The sequence below is a fragment of the Hordeum vulgare genome, unplaced genomic scaffold (assembly GCF_904849725.1).
Source record: "Hordeum vulgare subsp. vulgare unplaced genomic scaffold, MorexV3_pseudomolecules_assembly, whole genome shotgun sequence".
NCBI lineage: Eukaryota > Viridiplantae > Streptophyta > Magnoliopsida > Poales > Poaceae > Hordeum > Hordeum vulgare.
In genome coordinates, this window is record NW_025422493.1 from 38645 (window position 1) to 52500 (window position 13856).

General features: G+C 46.3%; 29 non-coding genes across 29 annotated transcripts; all 29 read left to right on the top strand.

Moving 5' to 3' along the window:
* Nucleotides 1–32: 32 nt before the first annotated feature.
* LOC123417443 lies at nucleotides 33–151 on the top strand. The gene has a single exon (XR_006616885.1). It is a non-coding gene; the product is annotated as a 5S ribosomal RNA (ribosomal RNA).
* Nucleotides 152–519: 368 nt separating this feature from the next.
* Nucleotides 520–638, top strand: LOC123417491. Its single transcript, XR_006616930.1, has one exon. It is a non-coding gene; the product is annotated as a 5S ribosomal RNA (ribosomal RNA).
* A 377-nt stretch (nucleotides 639–1015) lies between these two features.
* LOC123417459 lies at nucleotides 1016–1134 on the top strand. Its single transcript, XR_006616900.1, has one exon. It is a non-coding gene; the product is annotated as a 5S ribosomal RNA (ribosomal RNA).
* A 356-nt stretch (nucleotides 1135–1490) lies between these two features.
* LOC123417433 lies at nucleotides 1491–1609 on the top strand. The gene has a single exon (XR_006616875.1). It is a non-coding gene; the product is annotated as a 5S ribosomal RNA (ribosomal RNA).
* A 153-nt stretch (nucleotides 1610–1762) lies between these two features.
* LOC123417434 lies at nucleotides 1763–1881 on the top strand. The gene has a single exon (XR_006616876.1). It is a non-coding gene; the product is annotated as a 5S ribosomal RNA (ribosomal RNA).
* Nucleotides 1882–2232: 351 nt separating this feature from the next.
* On the top strand, nucleotides 2233–2351 carry LOC123417488. The gene has a single exon (XR_006616927.1). It is a non-coding gene; the product is annotated as a 5S ribosomal RNA (ribosomal RNA).
* A 231-nt stretch (nucleotides 2352–2582) lies between these two features.
* Nucleotides 2583–2701, top strand: LOC123417611. The gene has a single exon (XR_006617042.1). It is a non-coding gene; the product is annotated as a 5S ribosomal RNA (ribosomal RNA).
* A 335-nt stretch (nucleotides 2702–3036) lies between these two features.
* Nucleotides 3037–3155, top strand: LOC123417657. The gene has a single exon (XR_006617085.1). It is a non-coding gene; the product is annotated as a 5S ribosomal RNA (ribosomal RNA).
* A 222-nt stretch (nucleotides 3156–3377) lies between these two features.
* Nucleotides 3378–3496, top strand: LOC123417746. Its single transcript, XR_006617164.1, has one exon. It is a non-coding gene; the product is annotated as a 5S ribosomal RNA (ribosomal RNA).
* A 335-nt stretch (nucleotides 3497–3831) lies between these two features.
* LOC123417598 lies at nucleotides 3832–3948 on the top strand. Its single transcript, XR_006617029.1, has one exon. It is a non-coding gene; the product is annotated as a 5S ribosomal RNA (ribosomal RNA).
* A 332-nt stretch (nucleotides 3949–4280) lies between these two features.
* On the top strand, nucleotides 4281–4399 carry LOC123417401. The gene has a single exon (XR_006616845.1). It is a non-coding gene; the product is annotated as a 5S ribosomal RNA (ribosomal RNA).
* Nucleotides 4400–4779: 380 nt separating this feature from the next.
* LOC123417545 lies at nucleotides 4780–4898 on the top strand. Its single transcript, XR_006616980.1, has one exon. It is a non-coding gene; the product is annotated as a 5S ribosomal RNA (ribosomal RNA).
* Nucleotides 4899–5359: 461 nt separating this feature from the next.
* Nucleotides 5360–5478, top strand: LOC123417776. Its single transcript, XR_006617184.1, has one exon. It is a non-coding gene; the product is annotated as a 5S ribosomal RNA (ribosomal RNA).
* A 362-nt stretch (nucleotides 5479–5840) lies between these two features.
* On the top strand, nucleotides 5841–5959 carry LOC123417705. The gene has a single exon (XR_006617129.1). It is a non-coding gene; the product is annotated as a 5S ribosomal RNA (ribosomal RNA).
* Nucleotides 5960–6291: 332 nt separating this feature from the next.
* On the top strand, nucleotides 6292–6410 carry LOC123417580. Its single transcript, XR_006617013.1, has one exon. It is a non-coding gene; the product is annotated as a 5S ribosomal RNA (ribosomal RNA).
* Nucleotides 6411–6772: 362 nt separating this feature from the next.
* On the top strand, nucleotides 6773–6891 carry LOC123417585. Its single transcript, XR_006617017.1, has one exon. It is a non-coding gene; the product is annotated as a 5S ribosomal RNA (ribosomal RNA).
* A 332-nt stretch (nucleotides 6892–7223) lies between these two features.
* LOC123417495 lies at nucleotides 7224–7342 on the top strand. Its single transcript, XR_006616934.1, has one exon. It is a non-coding gene; the product is annotated as a 5S ribosomal RNA (ribosomal RNA).
* A 362-nt stretch (nucleotides 7343–7704) lies between these two features.
* Nucleotides 7705–7823, top strand: LOC123417779. Its single transcript, XR_006617187.1, has one exon. It is a non-coding gene; the product is annotated as a 5S ribosomal RNA (ribosomal RNA).
* Nucleotides 7824–8203: 380 nt separating this feature from the next.
* On the top strand, nucleotides 8204–8322 carry LOC123417535. Its single transcript, XR_006616970.1, has one exon. It is a non-coding gene; the product is annotated as a 5S ribosomal RNA (ribosomal RNA).
* Nucleotides 8323–8693: 371 nt separating this feature from the next.
* Nucleotides 8694–8812, top strand: LOC123417707. The gene has a single exon (XR_006617131.1). It is a non-coding gene; the product is annotated as a 5S ribosomal RNA (ribosomal RNA).
* A 362-nt stretch (nucleotides 8813–9174) lies between these two features.
* On the top strand, nucleotides 9175–9293 carry LOC123417451. Its single transcript, XR_006616893.1, has one exon. It is a non-coding gene; the product is annotated as a 5S ribosomal RNA (ribosomal RNA).
* A 362-nt stretch (nucleotides 9294–9655) lies between these two features.
* On the top strand, nucleotides 9656–9774 carry LOC123417481. The gene has a single exon (XR_006616921.1). It is a non-coding gene; the product is annotated as a 5S ribosomal RNA (ribosomal RNA).
* A 392-nt stretch (nucleotides 9775–10166) lies between these two features.
* LOC123417460 lies at nucleotides 10167–10285 on the top strand. The gene has a single exon (XR_006616901.1). It is a non-coding gene; the product is annotated as a 5S ribosomal RNA (ribosomal RNA).
* Nucleotides 10286–10632: 347 nt separating this feature from the next.
* LOC123417487 lies at nucleotides 10633–10751 on the top strand. Its single transcript, XR_006616926.1, has one exon. It is a non-coding gene; the product is annotated as a 5S ribosomal RNA (ribosomal RNA).
* A 386-nt stretch (nucleotides 10752–11137) lies between these two features.
* LOC123417525 lies at nucleotides 11138–11256 on the top strand. The gene has a single exon (XR_006616961.1). It is a non-coding gene; the product is annotated as a 5S ribosomal RNA (ribosomal RNA).
* A 359-nt stretch (nucleotides 11257–11615) lies between these two features.
* Nucleotides 11616–11734, top strand: LOC123417352. The gene has a single exon (XR_006616799.1). It is a non-coding gene; the product is annotated as a 5S ribosomal RNA (ribosomal RNA).
* Nucleotides 11735–12549: 815 nt separating this feature from the next.
* Nucleotides 12550–12668, top strand: LOC123417473. Its single transcript, XR_006616913.1, has one exon. It is a non-coding gene; the product is annotated as a 5S ribosomal RNA (ribosomal RNA).
* A 388-nt stretch (nucleotides 12669–13056) lies between these two features.
* LOC123417513 lies at nucleotides 13057–13175 on the top strand. The gene has a single exon (XR_006616950.1). It is a non-coding gene; the product is annotated as a 5S ribosomal RNA (ribosomal RNA).
* A 353-nt stretch (nucleotides 13176–13528) lies between these two features.
* On the top strand, nucleotides 13529–13647 carry LOC123417402. Its single transcript, XR_006616846.1, has one exon. It is a non-coding gene; the product is annotated as a 5S ribosomal RNA (ribosomal RNA).
* Nucleotides 13648–13856: the final 209 nt, after the last annotated feature.

Below are 13856 nucleotides of genomic sequence, written 5' to 3' on the forward strand. Positions count from 1 at the left end.
AAGCATAAGGAACAAATAGATAGTTGCATGTCGGATGCGATCATACCAGCACTAAAGCAGCGGATCCCATCAGAACTCCGAAGTTAAGCGTGCTTGGGCGAGAGTAGTACTAGGATGGGTGACCTCCTGGGAAGTCCTCGTGTTGCATTCCCCTTTTTAAATATATTTTTGCGCCACGTGACAAGGATGACGCGGGACCCTGATCTATATGACCTCGTTTTCTTATTTTTGACGTCTACTAGTTTTCTTATTTTTGACGTTTGTGATATGTTTTAGCTTGCCCCTCCCGTGTCCATTGCCACATTTGCCTCGACAACGGAGACGAGTTTAACACAAGAATTTCACCGCTCCCTCTCTACCCCGACAACACGAGCACCGCCACGACTTCTCTGACTTTTCCCACCGCGCATGACACCCAACGACTAGTAGTAGTAGTAGTAGTAGTAGTAGTAGCAGTAGTAGCAGTAGTAGCAGTAGTAGTAGGGGCAAGCATAAGGAACAAATAGATAGTTGCATGTCGGATGCGATCATCCCAGCACTAAAGCACCGGATCCCATTAGAACTCCGAAGTTAAGCGTGCTTGGGCGAGAGTAGTACTAGGATGGGTGACCTCCTGGGAAGTTCTCGTGTTGCATTTCCCTTTATAAATATATTTTTGCGCCACGTGACAAGGATGACACGGGACCGTGATCTATATGACCTCGTTTTCTTATTTTTGACGTTTACTAGTTTTCTTATTTTTGACGTTTGTGATATGTTTTAGCTTGCCCCTCCCGTGTCCATTGCCACATTTGCCTCGAGAACGGAGACGAGTTTAACACAAGAATTACACCGCTCCCTCTCTACCCCGACAACACGAGCACCGCCACGACCTCTGTGACTTTTCCCACCGCGCATGACACCCAACGACTAGTAGTAGTAGTAGTAGTAGTAGTAGTAATAGTAGTAGTAGTAGTACTAGTAGTAGTAGTAGTAGTAGGGGCAAGCATAAGGAACAAATAGATAGTTGCATGTCGGATGCGATCATACCAACACTAAAGCACCGGATCCCATCAGAACTCCGAAGTTAAGCGTGCTTGGGCGAGAGTAGTACTAGGATGGGTGACCTCCTGGGAAGTCCTCGTGTTGCATTCCCCTTTTTAAATATATTTTTGCGCCACGTGACAAGGATGACACGGGACCGTGATCTATATGACCTCGTTTTCTTATTTTTGACGTTTACTAGTTTTCTTATTTTTGACGTTTGTGGTATGTTTTAGCTTGCCCCTCCCGTGTCCATTGCCACATTTGCCTCGACAACGGAGACGAGTTTAACACAAGAATTTCACCGCTCCCTCTCTACCCCGACAACACGAGCACCGCCACGACCTCTTTGACTTTTCCCACCGTGCATGACACCCAACGACTAGTAGTAGTACTAGTAGTAGTAGCAGCAGTAGTAGCAGTAGTAGTAGGGGCAAGCATAAGGAACAAATAGATAGTTGCATGTCGGATGCGATCATACCAGCACTAAAGCACCGGATCCCATCAGAACTCCGAAGTTAAGCGGGCTTGGGCGAGAGTAGTACTAGGATGGGTGACCTCCTGGGAAGTCCTCGTGTTGCATTCCCTCTCTACCCCGACAACACGAGCACCGCCACGACCTCTTTGACTTTTCCCACCGCGCATGACACCCAACGACTAGTAGTAGTACTAGTAGTAGTAGCAGTAGTAGCAGTAATAGTAGGGGCAAGCATAAGGAACAAATAGATAGTTGCATGTCGGATGCGATCATACCAGCACTAAAGCACCGGATCCCATCAGAACTCCGAAGTTAAGCGGGCTTGGGCGAGAGTAGTACTAGGATGGGTGACCTCCTGGGAAGTCCTCGTGTTGCATTCCCCTTTTTAAAATATATTTTTGCGCCACGTGACAAGGATGACGCGGGACCGTGATCTATATGACCTCGTTTTCTTATTTTTGACGTTTACTAGTTTTCTTATTTTTGACGTTTGTGATATGTTTTAGCTTGCCCCTCCCGTGTCCATTGCCACATTTGCCTCGACAACGGAGACGAGTTTAACACAAGAATTTCACCGCTCCCTCTCTACCCCGACAACACGAGCACCGCCACGACCTCTCTGACTTTTCCCACCGCGCATGACACCCAACGACTAGTAGTAGTAGTAGTAGTAGCAGTAGTAGCAGTAGTAGTAGGGGCAAGCATAAGGAACAAATAGATAGTTGCATGTCGGATGCGATCATACCAGCACTAAAGCACCGGATCCCAGCAGAACTCCGAAGTTAAGCGTGCTTGGGCGAGAGTAGTACTAGGATGGGTGACCACCTGGGAAATCCTCGTGTTGCATTCCCCTTTTTAAATATATTTTTGCGCCACGTGACAAGGATGACACGGGACCGTGATCTATATGACCTCGTTTTCTTATTTTTGACGTTTACTAGTCTTCTTATTATTGACGTTTGTGATATGTTTTAGCTTGCCCCTCCCGTGTCCATTGCCACAGTAGTAGTAGTAGCAGTAGTAGCAGTAGTAGCAGTAGTAGTAGGGGCAAGCATAAGGAACAAATAGATAGTTGCATGTCGGATGCGATCATACCAGCACTAAAGCACCGGATCCCATCAGAACTCTGAAGTTAAGCGTGCTTGGGCGAGAGTAGTACTAGGATGGGTGACCTCCTGGGAAGTCGTCGTGTTGCATTTCCCTTTTTAAATATATTTTTGCGCCACGTGACAAGGATGACACGGGACCGTGATATATATGACATCGTTTTCTTATTTTTGACGTTTACTAGTTTTCTTATTTTTGACGTTTGTGATATGTTTTAGCTTGCCCCTCCCGTGTCCATTGTCACATTTGCCTCGAGAACGGAGACGAGTTTAACACAAGAATTTCACCGCTCCCTCTCTACCCCGACAACACGAGCACCGCCACGACCTCTGTGACTTTTCCCACCGCACATGACACCCAACGACTAGTAGTAGTAGTAGTAGTAGTAGTAGGGGCAAGCATAAGGAACAAATAGATAGTTGCATGTCGGATGCGATCATACCAGCACTAAAGCACCGGATCCCATCAGAATTCCGAAATTAAGCGTGCTTGGGCGAGAGTAGTACTAGGATGGGTGACCTCCTCGGAAGTCCTCGTGTTGCATTCCCCTTTTTAAATATATTTTTGCGCCACGTGACAAGGATGACGCGGGACCGTGATCTATATGACCTCGTTTTTTTATTTTTGACGTTTACTAGTTTTCTTATTTTTGACGTTGGTGATATGTTTTAGCTTGCCCCTCCCGTGTCCATTGCCATAGTAGTAGTAGTAGCAGTAGTAGCAGTAGTAGTAGGGGAAAGCATAAGAAACAAATAGATAGTTGCATGTCTGATGCGATCATACCAGCACTAAAGCACCGGATCCGATCAGAACTTCGAAGTTAAGCGTGCTTGGGCGAGAGTACTACTAGGATGGGTGACCTCTCGGGAAGTCCTCGTGTTGCATTTCCCTTTTTAAATATATTTTTGCGCCACGTGACAAGGATGACACGGGACCGTGATCTATATGACCTCGTTTTCTTATTTTTGACGTTTACTAGTTTTCTTATTTTTGACGTTTGTGATATGTTTTAGCTTGCCCCTCCCGTGTCCATTGCCACATTTGCCTCGAGAACGGAGACGAGTTTAACACAAGAATTTCACCGCTCCCTCTCTACCCCGACAACACGAGCACCGCCACGACCTCTGTGACTTTTCCCTCCGCGCATGACACCCAACGACTAGTAGTAGTAGTAGTACTAGTAGTAGGGGCAAGCATAAGGAACAAATAGATAGTTGCATGTCGGATGTGATCATACCAGCACTAAAGCACCGGATCCCATCAGAACTCCGAAGTTAAGCGTGCTTGGGCGAGTAGTACTAGGATGGGTGACCTCCTGGGAAGTCCTCGTGTTGCATTCCCCTTTTTAAATATATTTTTGCGCCACGTGACAAGGATGACGCGGGACCGTGATCTATATGACCTCGTTTTCTTATTTTTGACGTTTACTAGTTTTCTTATTTTTGACGTTTGTGATATGTTTTAGCTTGCCCCTCCCGTGTCCATTGCCACATTTGCCTCGAGAACGGAGACGAGTTTAACACAAGAATTTCACCGCTCCCTCTCTACCCCGACAACACGAGCACCGCCACGACCTCTGTGACTTTTCCCACCGCGCATGACACCCAACGACTAGTAGTAGTAGTACTAGTAGTAGGGGCAAGCATAAGGAACAAATAGATAGTTGCATGTCGGATGCGATCATACCAGCACTAAAGCACCGGATCCCATCAGAACTTCGAAGTTAAGCGTGCTTGGGCGAGAGTAGTACTAGGATGGGTGACCTCCTGGGAAGTCCTCGTGTTGCATTCCCCTTTTTAAATATATTTTTGCGCCACGTGACAAGGATGACGCGGGACCGTGATCTATATGACCTCGTTTTCTTATTTTTGACGTTTACTAGTTTTCTTATTTTTGACGTTTGTGATATGTTTTAGCTTGCCCCTCCCGTGTCCATTGCCACATTTGCCTCGACAACGGAGACGAGTTTAACACAAGAATTTCACCGCTCCCTCTCTACCCCGATAACACGAGCACCGCCACGACCTCTTTGACTTTTCCCACCGCGCATGACACCCAACGACTAGTAGTAGTAGTAGTAGTAGTAGCAGTAGTAGCAGTAGTAGCAGTAGTAGCAGTAGTAGCAGTAGTAGTAGGGGCAAGCATAAGGAACAAATAGATAGTTGCATGTCGGATGCGATCATACCAGCAATAAAGCACCGGATCCCATCAGAACTCCGAAGTTAAGCGTGCTTGGGCGAGAGTAGTACTAGGATGGGTGACCTCCTGGGAAGTCCTCGTGTTGTATTCCCCTTTTTAAATATATTTTTGCGCCACATGACAAGGATGACACGGGACCGTGATCTATATGACCTCGTTTTCTTATTTTTGACGTTTACTAGTTTTCTTATTTTTGACGTTTGTGATATGTTTTAGCTTGCCCCTCGCGTGTCCATTGCCACATTTGCCTCGAGAACGGAGACGAGTTTAACACAAAAATTACACCGCTCCCTCTCTACCCCGACAACACGAGCACCGCCACGACCTCTGTGACTTTTCCCACCGCGCATGACACCCAACGACTAGTAGTAGTAGTAGTAGTAGTAGTAGTAGTAGTAATAGTAGTAGTAGTAGTAGTAGTAGTAGTAGTAGTAGTAGTAGTAGTACTAGTAGTAGTAGTAGTACTAGTAGTAGTAGTAGTACTAGTAGTAGTAGTACTAGTAGTAGTAGTAGTAGGGGCAAGCATAAGGAACAAATAGATAGTTGCATGTCGGATGCGATCATACCAGCACTAAAGCACCGGATCCCATCAGAACTCCGAAGTTAAGCGTGCTTGGGCGAGAGTAGTACTAGGATGGGTGACCTCTTGGGAAGTCCTCGTGTTGCATTCCCCTGTTTAAATATATTTTTGCGCCACGTGACAAGGATGACGCGGGACCGTGATCTATATGACCTCGTTTTCTTATTTTTGACGTTTACTAGTTTTCTTATTTTTGACGTTGGTGATATGTTTTAGCTTGCCCCTCCCGTGTCCATTGCCACATTTGCCTCGACAACGGAGACGAGTTTAACACAAGAATTTCACCGCTCCCTCTCTACCTCGACAACACGAGCACCGCCACGACCTCTCTCACTTTTCCCACCGCGCATGACACCCAACGACTAGTAGTAGTAGTAGTAGTAGTAGCAGTAGTAGCAGTAGTAGCAGTAGTAGTAGGGGCAAGCATAAGGAACAAATAGATAGTTGCATGTTCGATGCGATTATACCAGCACTAAAGCAACGGATCCCATCAGAACTCCGAAGTTAAGCGTGCTTGGGCGAGAGTAGTACTAGGATGGGTGACCTCCTGGGAAGTCCTCGTGTTACATTTCGCTTTTTAAATATATTTTTGCGCCACGTGACAAGGATGACACGGGACCGTGATCTATATGACCTCGTTTTCTTATTTTTGACGTTTACTAGTTTTCTTATTTTTGACGTTTGTGATATGTTTTAGCTTGCCCCTCCCGTGTCCATTGCCACATTTGCCTCGAGAACGGAGACGAGTTTAACACAAGAATTTCACCGCTCCCTCTCTACCCCGACAACACGAGCACCGCCAGGACCTCTGTGACTTTTCCCACCGCGCATGACACCCAACGACTAGTAGTAGTACTAGTTGTAGTAGGGGCAAGCATAAGGAACAAATAGATAGTTGCATGTCGGATGCGATCATACCAGCACTAAAGCACCGGATCCCATCAGAACTCTGAAGTTAAGCGTGCTTGGGCGAGAGTAGTACTAGGATGGGTGACCTCCTGGGAAGTCCTCTTGTTGCATTCCCCTTTTTAAATATATTTTTGCGCCACGTGACAAGGATGACGCGGGACCGTGATCTATATGACCTCGTTTTCTTATTTTTGACGTTTAATAGTTTTCTTATTTTTGACGTTTGTGATATGTTTTAGCTTGCCCCTCCCGTGTCCATTGCCACATTTGCCTCGACAACGGAGACGAGTTTAACACAAGAATTTCACCGCTCCCTCTCTACCCCGACAACACGAGCACCGCCACGACCTCTTTGACTTTTCCCACCGCGCATGACACCCAACGACTAGTAGTAGTAGTAGTAGTAGTAGCAGTAGTAGCAGTAGTAGCAGTAGTAGTAGGGGCAAGCATAAGGAACAAATAGATAGTTGCATGTTCGATGCGATTATACCAGCACTAAAGCACCGGATCCCATCAGAACTCCGAAGGTAAGCGTGCTTGGGCGAGAGTAGTACTAGGATGGGTGACCTCCTGGGAAGTCCTCGTGTTGCATTTCGCTTTTTAAATATATTTTTGCGCCACGTGACAAGGATGACACGGGACCGTGATCTATATGACCTCGTTTTCTTATTTTTGACGTTTACTAGTTTTCTTATTTTTGACGTTTGTGATATGTTTTAGCTTGCCCCTCCCGTGTCCATTGCCACATTTGCCTCGAGAACGGAGACGAGTTTAACACAAGAATTTCACCGCTCCCTCTCTACCCCGACAACACGAGCACCGCCAGGACCTCTGTGACTTTTCCCACCGCGCATGACACCCAACGACTAGTAGTAGTACTAGTTGTAGTAGGGGCAAGCATAAGGAACAAATAGATAGTTGCATGTCGGATGCGATCATACCAGCACTAAAGCACCGGATCCCATCAGAACTCCGAAGTTAAGCGTGCTTGGGCGAGAGTAGTACTAGGATGGGTGACCTCCTGGGAAGTCCTCTTGTTGCATTCCCCTTTTTAAATATATTTTTGCGCCACGTGACAAGGATGACGCGGGACCGTGATCTATATGACCTCGTTTTCTTATTTTTGACGTTTAATAGTTTTCTTATTTTTGACGTTTGTGATATGTTTTAGCTTGCCCCTCCCGTGTCCATTGCCACATTTGCCTCGACAACGGAGACGAGTTTAACACAAGAATTTCACCGCTCCCTCTCTACCCCGACAACACGAGCACCGCCACGACCTCTTTGACTTTTCCCACCGCGCATGACACCCAACGACTAGTAGTAGTAGTAGTAGTAGTAGCAGTAGTAGCAGTAGTAGCAGTAGTAGTAGGGGCAAGCATAAGGAACAAATAGATAGTTACATGTCGTATGCGATCATACCAGCACTAAAGCACCGGATCCCATCAGAACTCCGAAGTTAAGCGTGCTTGGGCGAGAGTAGTACTAGGATGGGTGACCTCCTGGGAAGTCCTCGTGTTGCATTCCCCTTTTTAAATATATTTTTGCGCCACATGACAAGGATGACGCGGGACGGTGATCTATATGACCTCGTTTTCTTATTTTTGACGTTTACTAGTTTTCTTATTTTTGACGTTTGTGATATGTTTTAGCTTGCCCCTCCCGTGTCCATTGCCACATTTGCCTCGAGAACGGAGACGAGTTTAACACAAGAATTACACCGCTCCCTCTCTACCCCGACAACACGAGCACCGCCACGACCTCTGTGACTTTTCCCACCGCGCATGACACCCAACGACTAGTAGTAGTAGTAGTAGTAGTAGTAGTAGTAATAGTAGTAGTAGTAGTAGTAGTAGTAGTAGTAGTAGTAGGGGCAAGCATAAGGAACAAATAGATAGTAGCATGTCGGATGCGATCATACCAGCACTAAAGCATCGGATCCCATCAGAACTCCGAAGTTAAGCATGCTTGGGCGAGAGTAGTACTAGGATGGGTGACCTCCTGGGAAGTCCTCGTGTTGCATTCCCCTTTTTAAATATATTTTTGCGCCACGTGACAAGGATGACGCGGGACCGTGATCTATATGACCTCGTTTTCTTATTTTTGACGTTTACTAGTTTTCTTATTTTTGACGTTGGTGATATGTTTTAGCTTGCCCCTCCCGTGTCCATTGCCACATTTGCCTCGACAACGGAGACGAGTTTAACACAAGAATTTCACCGCTCCCTCTCTACCCCGACAACACGAGCACCGCCACGACCTCTCTGACTTTTCCCACCGCGCATGACACCCAACGACTAGTAGTAGTAGTAGTAGTAGTAGCAGTAGTAGCAGTAGTAGCAGTAGTAGCAGTAGTAGTAGGGGCAAGCATAAGGAACAAATAGATAGTTGCATGTCGGATGCGATCATACCAGCACTAAAGCTCCGTATCCCATCAGAACTCCAAAGTTAAGCGTGCTTGGGCGAGAGTAGTACTAGGATGGGTGACCTCCTGGGAAGTCCTCGTGTTGCATTTCCCTTTTTAAATATATTTTTGCGCCACGTGACAAGGATGACACGGGACCGTGATCTATATGACCTCGTTTTCTTATTTTTGACGTTTACTAGTTTTCTTATTTTTGACGTTTGTGATATGTTTTAGCTTGCCCCTCCCATGTCCATTGCCACATTTGCCTCGAGAACGGAGACGAGTTTAACACAAGAATTTCACCGCTCCCTCTCTACCCCGACAACACGAGCACCGCCACGACCTCTTTGACTTTTCCCACCGCGCATGACACCCAACGACTAGTAGTAGTAGTAGTAGTAGTAGCAGTAGTAGCAGTAGTAGCAGTAGTAGTAGGGGCAAGCATAAGGAACAAATAGATAGTTGCATGTCGGATGCGATCATACCAGCACTAAAGCACCGGATCCCATCAGAACTCCGAAGTTAAGCGTGCTTGGGCGAGAGTAGTACTAGGATGGGTGACCTCTTGGGAAGTCCTCGTGTTGCATTGCCCTTTTTAAATATATTTTTGCGCCACGTGACAAGGATGACGCGGGACCGTGATCTATATGACCTCGTTTTCTTATTTTTGACGTTTACTAGTTTTCTTATTTTTGACGTTTGTGATATGTTTTAGCTTGCCCCTCCCGTGTCCATTGCCACATTTGCCTCGACAACGGAGACGAGTTTAACACAAGAATTTCACCGCTCCCTCTCTACCCCGACAACACGAGCACCGCCACGACCTCTTTGACTTTTCCCACCGCGCATGACACCCAACGACTAGTAGTAGTAGTAGTAGTAGTAGCAGTAGTAGCAGTAGTAGCAGTAGTAGTAGGGGCAAGCATAAGGAACAAATAGATAGTTGCATGTCGGATGCGATCATACCAGCACTAAAGCACCGGATCCCATCAGAACTCCGAAGTTAAGCGTGCTTGGGCGAGAGTAGTACTAGGATGGTTGTCCTCCTGGGAAGTCCTCGTGTTGCATTCCCCTTTTTAAATATATTTTTGCGCCACATGACAAGGATGACACGGGACCGTGATCTATATGACCTCGTTTTCTTATTTTTGACGTTTACTAGTTTTCTTATTTTTGACGTTTGTGATATGTTTTAGCTTGCCCCTCCCGTGTCCATTGCCACATTTGCCTCGAGAACGGAGACGAGTTTAACACAAGAATTACACCGCTCCCTCTCTACCCCGACAACAGTAGCACCGCCACGACCTCTGTGACTTTTCCCACCGCGCATGACACCCAACGACTAGTAGTAGTAGTAGTAGTAGTAGTAGTAGTAGTAGTAGTAATAGTAGTAGTAGTAGTAGTACTAGTAGTAGTAGTAGTAGTAGGGGCAAGCATAAGGAACAAATAGATAGTTGCATGTTGGATGCGATCATACCAGCACTAAAGCACCGGTTCCCATCAGAACTCCGAAGTTAAGCGTGCTTGGGCGAGAGTAGTACTAGGATGGGTGACCTCCTGGGAAGTCCTCGTGTTGCATTCCCCTTTTTAAATATATTTTTGCGCCACGTGACAAGGATGACGCGGGACCGTGATCTATATGACCTCGTTTTCTTATTTTTGACGTTTACTAGTTTTCTTATTTTTGACGTTTGTGATATGTTTTAGCTTGCCCCTCCCGTGTCCATTGCCACATTTGCCTCGACAACGGAGACGAGTTTAACACAAGAATTTCACCGCTCCCTCTCTACCCCGACAACACGAGCACCGCCACGACCTCTCTGACTTTTCCCACCGCGCATGACACCCAACGACTAGTAGTAGCAGTAGTAGCAGTAGTAGCAGTAGTAGTAGGGGCAAGCATAAGGAACAAATAGATAGTTGCATGTTGGATGCGATCATACCAGCACTAAAGCACCGGATCCCATCAGAACTCCGAAGTTAAGCGTGCTTGGGCGAGAGTAGTACTAGGATGGGTGACCTCCTGGGAAGTCCTCGTGTTGCACTTCCCTTTTTAAATATATTTTTGCGCCACGTGACAAGGATGACACGGGACCGTGATCTATATGACCTCGTTTTCTTATTTTTGACGTTTACTAGTTTTCCTATTTTTGACGTTTGTGATATGTTTTAGCTTGCCCCTCCCGTGTCCATTGCCACATTTGCCTCGAGAACGGAGACGAGTTTAACACAAGAATTTCACCGCTCCCTCTCTACCCCGACAACACGAGCACCGCCACGACCTCTGTGACTTTTCCCACCGCGCATGACACCCAACGACTAGTAGTAGTAGTAGTAGTAGTAGTAGTAGTACTAGTAGTAGTAGTAGTACTACTACTAGTAGTAGTAGTAGTAGTAGGGGCAAGCATAAGGAACAAATAGATAGTTGCATGTCGGATGCGATCATACCAGCACTAAAGCACCGGATCCCATCAGAACTTCGAAGTTAACCGTGCTTGGGCGAGAGTAGTACTAGGATGGGTGACCTCCTGGGAAGTCCTCGTGTTGCATTCCCCTTTTTAAATATATTTTTGCGCCACGTGACAAGGATGACGCGGGACCGTGATCTATATGACCTCGTTTTCTTATTTTTGACGTTTACTAGTTTTCTTATTTTTGACGTTTGTGATATGTTTTAGCTTGCCCCTCCCGTGTCCATCGCCACATTTGCCTCGACAACGGAGACGAGTTTAACACAAGAATTTCACCGCTCCCTCTCTACCCCGACAACACGAGCACCGCCACGACCTCTTTGACTTTTCCCACCGCGCATGACACCCAACGACTAGTAGTAGTAGTAGTAGTAGCAGTAGTAGCAGTAGTAGCAGTAGTAGTAGGGGCAAGCATAAGGAACAAATAGATAGTTGCATGTCGGATGCGATCATACCAGCACTAAAGCACCGGATCCCATCGGAACTCCGAAGTTAAGCGTGCTTGGGCGAGAGTAGTACTAGGATGGGTGACCTCCTGGGAAGTCCTCGTGTTGCATTCCCCTTTTTAAATATATTTTTGCGCCACATGACAAGGATGACACGGGACCGTGATCTATATGACCTCGTTTTCTTATTTTTGACGTTTACTAGTTTTCTTATTTTTGACGTTTGTGATATGTTTTAGCTTGCCCCTCCCGTGTCCATTGCCACATTTGCCTCGACAACGGAGACGAGTTTAACACAAGAATTACACCGCTCCCTCTCTACCCCGACAACACGAGCACCGCCACGACCTCTGTGACTTTTCCCACCGCGCATGACACCCAACGACTAGTAGCAGTAGTAGTAGTAGTAGTAGTAGTAGTAGTAATAGTAGTAGTAGTAGTAGTACTAGTAGTAGTAGTAGTAGTAGTAGTAGTAGTAGTAGTAGTAGTAGTAGGGGCAAGCATAAGGAACAAATAGATAGTTGCATGTCGGATGCGATCATACCAACACTAAAGCACCGGATCGTGTTGCATTCCCCTTTTTAAATATATTTTTGCGCCACGTGACAAGGATGACGCGGGACCGTGATCTATATGACCTCGTTTTCTTATTTTTCACGTTTACTAGTTTTCTTATTTTTGACGTTTGTGATATGTTTTAGCTTGCCCCTCCCGTGTCCATTGCCACATTTGCCTCGACAACGGAGACGAGTTTAACACAAGAATTTCACCGCTCCCTCTCTACCCCGACAACACGAGCACCGCCACGACCTCTCTGACTTTTCCCACCGCGCATGACACCCAACGACTAGTAGTAGTAGTAGCAGTAGTAGCAGTAGTAGCAGTAGTAGTAGGGGCAAGCATAAGGAACAAATAGATAGTTGCATGTCGGATGCGATCATACCAGCACTAAAGCACCGAATCCCATCAGAACTCCGAAGTTAAGCGTGCTTGGGCGAGAGTAGTACTAGGATGGGTGACCTCCTGGGAAGTCCTCGTGTTGCATTCCCCTTTTTAAATATATTTTTGCGCCACGTGCAAGGATGACACGGGACCGTGATCTATATGACCTCGTTTTCTTATTTTTGACGTTTACTAGTTTTCTTATTTTTTACGTTTGTGATATGTTTTAGCTTGCCCCTCCCGTGTCCATTGCCACATTTGCCTCGACAACGGAGACGAGTTTAACACAAGAATTTCACCGCTCCCTCTCTACCCCGACAACACGAGCACCGCCACGACCTGTGTGACTTTTCCCACCGCGCATGACACCCAACGACTAGTAGTAGTAGTAGTAGTAGTAGTAGTAGTAGTAGTAGTAGTAATAGTAGTAGTAGTAGTACTAGTAGTAGTAGTAGTAGGGGCAAGCATAAGGAAAAAATAGATAGTTGCATGTCGGATGCGATCATACCAGCACTAAAGCATCGGATCCCATCAGAACTCCAAAGTTAAGCGTGCTTGGGCGAGAGTAGTACTAGGATGGGTGACCTCCTGGGAAGTCCTCGTGTTGCATTCCCCTTTTTAAATATATTTTTGCGCCACGTGACAAGGATGACGCGGGACCGTGATCTATATGACCTCGTTTTCTTATTTTTGACGTTTACTAGTTTTCTTATTTTTGACGTTTGTGATATGTTTTAGCTTGCCCCTCCCGTGTCCATTGCAACATTTGCCTCGACAACGGAGACGAGTTTAACACAAGAATTTCACCGCTCCCTCTCTACCCCGACAACACGAGCACCGCCACGACCTCTTTGACTTTTCCCACCGCGCATGACACCCAACGACTAGTAGTAGTAGTAGTAGTAGTAGCAGTAGTAGCAGTAGTAGTAGGGGCAAGCATAAGGAACAAATAGATAGTTGCATGTCGGATGCGATCATACCAGCACTAAAGCACCGGATCCCATCAGAACTTCGAAGTTAAGCGTGCTTGGGCGAGAGTAGTACTAGGATGGGTGACCTCCTGGGAAGTCCTCGTGTTGCATTCCCCTTTTTAAATATATTTTGGCGCCACGTGCAAGGATGACACGGGACCGTGATCTATATGACCTCGTTTTCTTATTTTTGACGTTTACTAGTTTTCTTATTTTTGACGTTTGTGATATGTTTTAGCTTGCCCCTCCCGTGTCCATTGCCACGTTTGCCTCGAGAACGGAGACGAGTTTAACACAAGAATTTCACCGCTCCCTCTCTACCC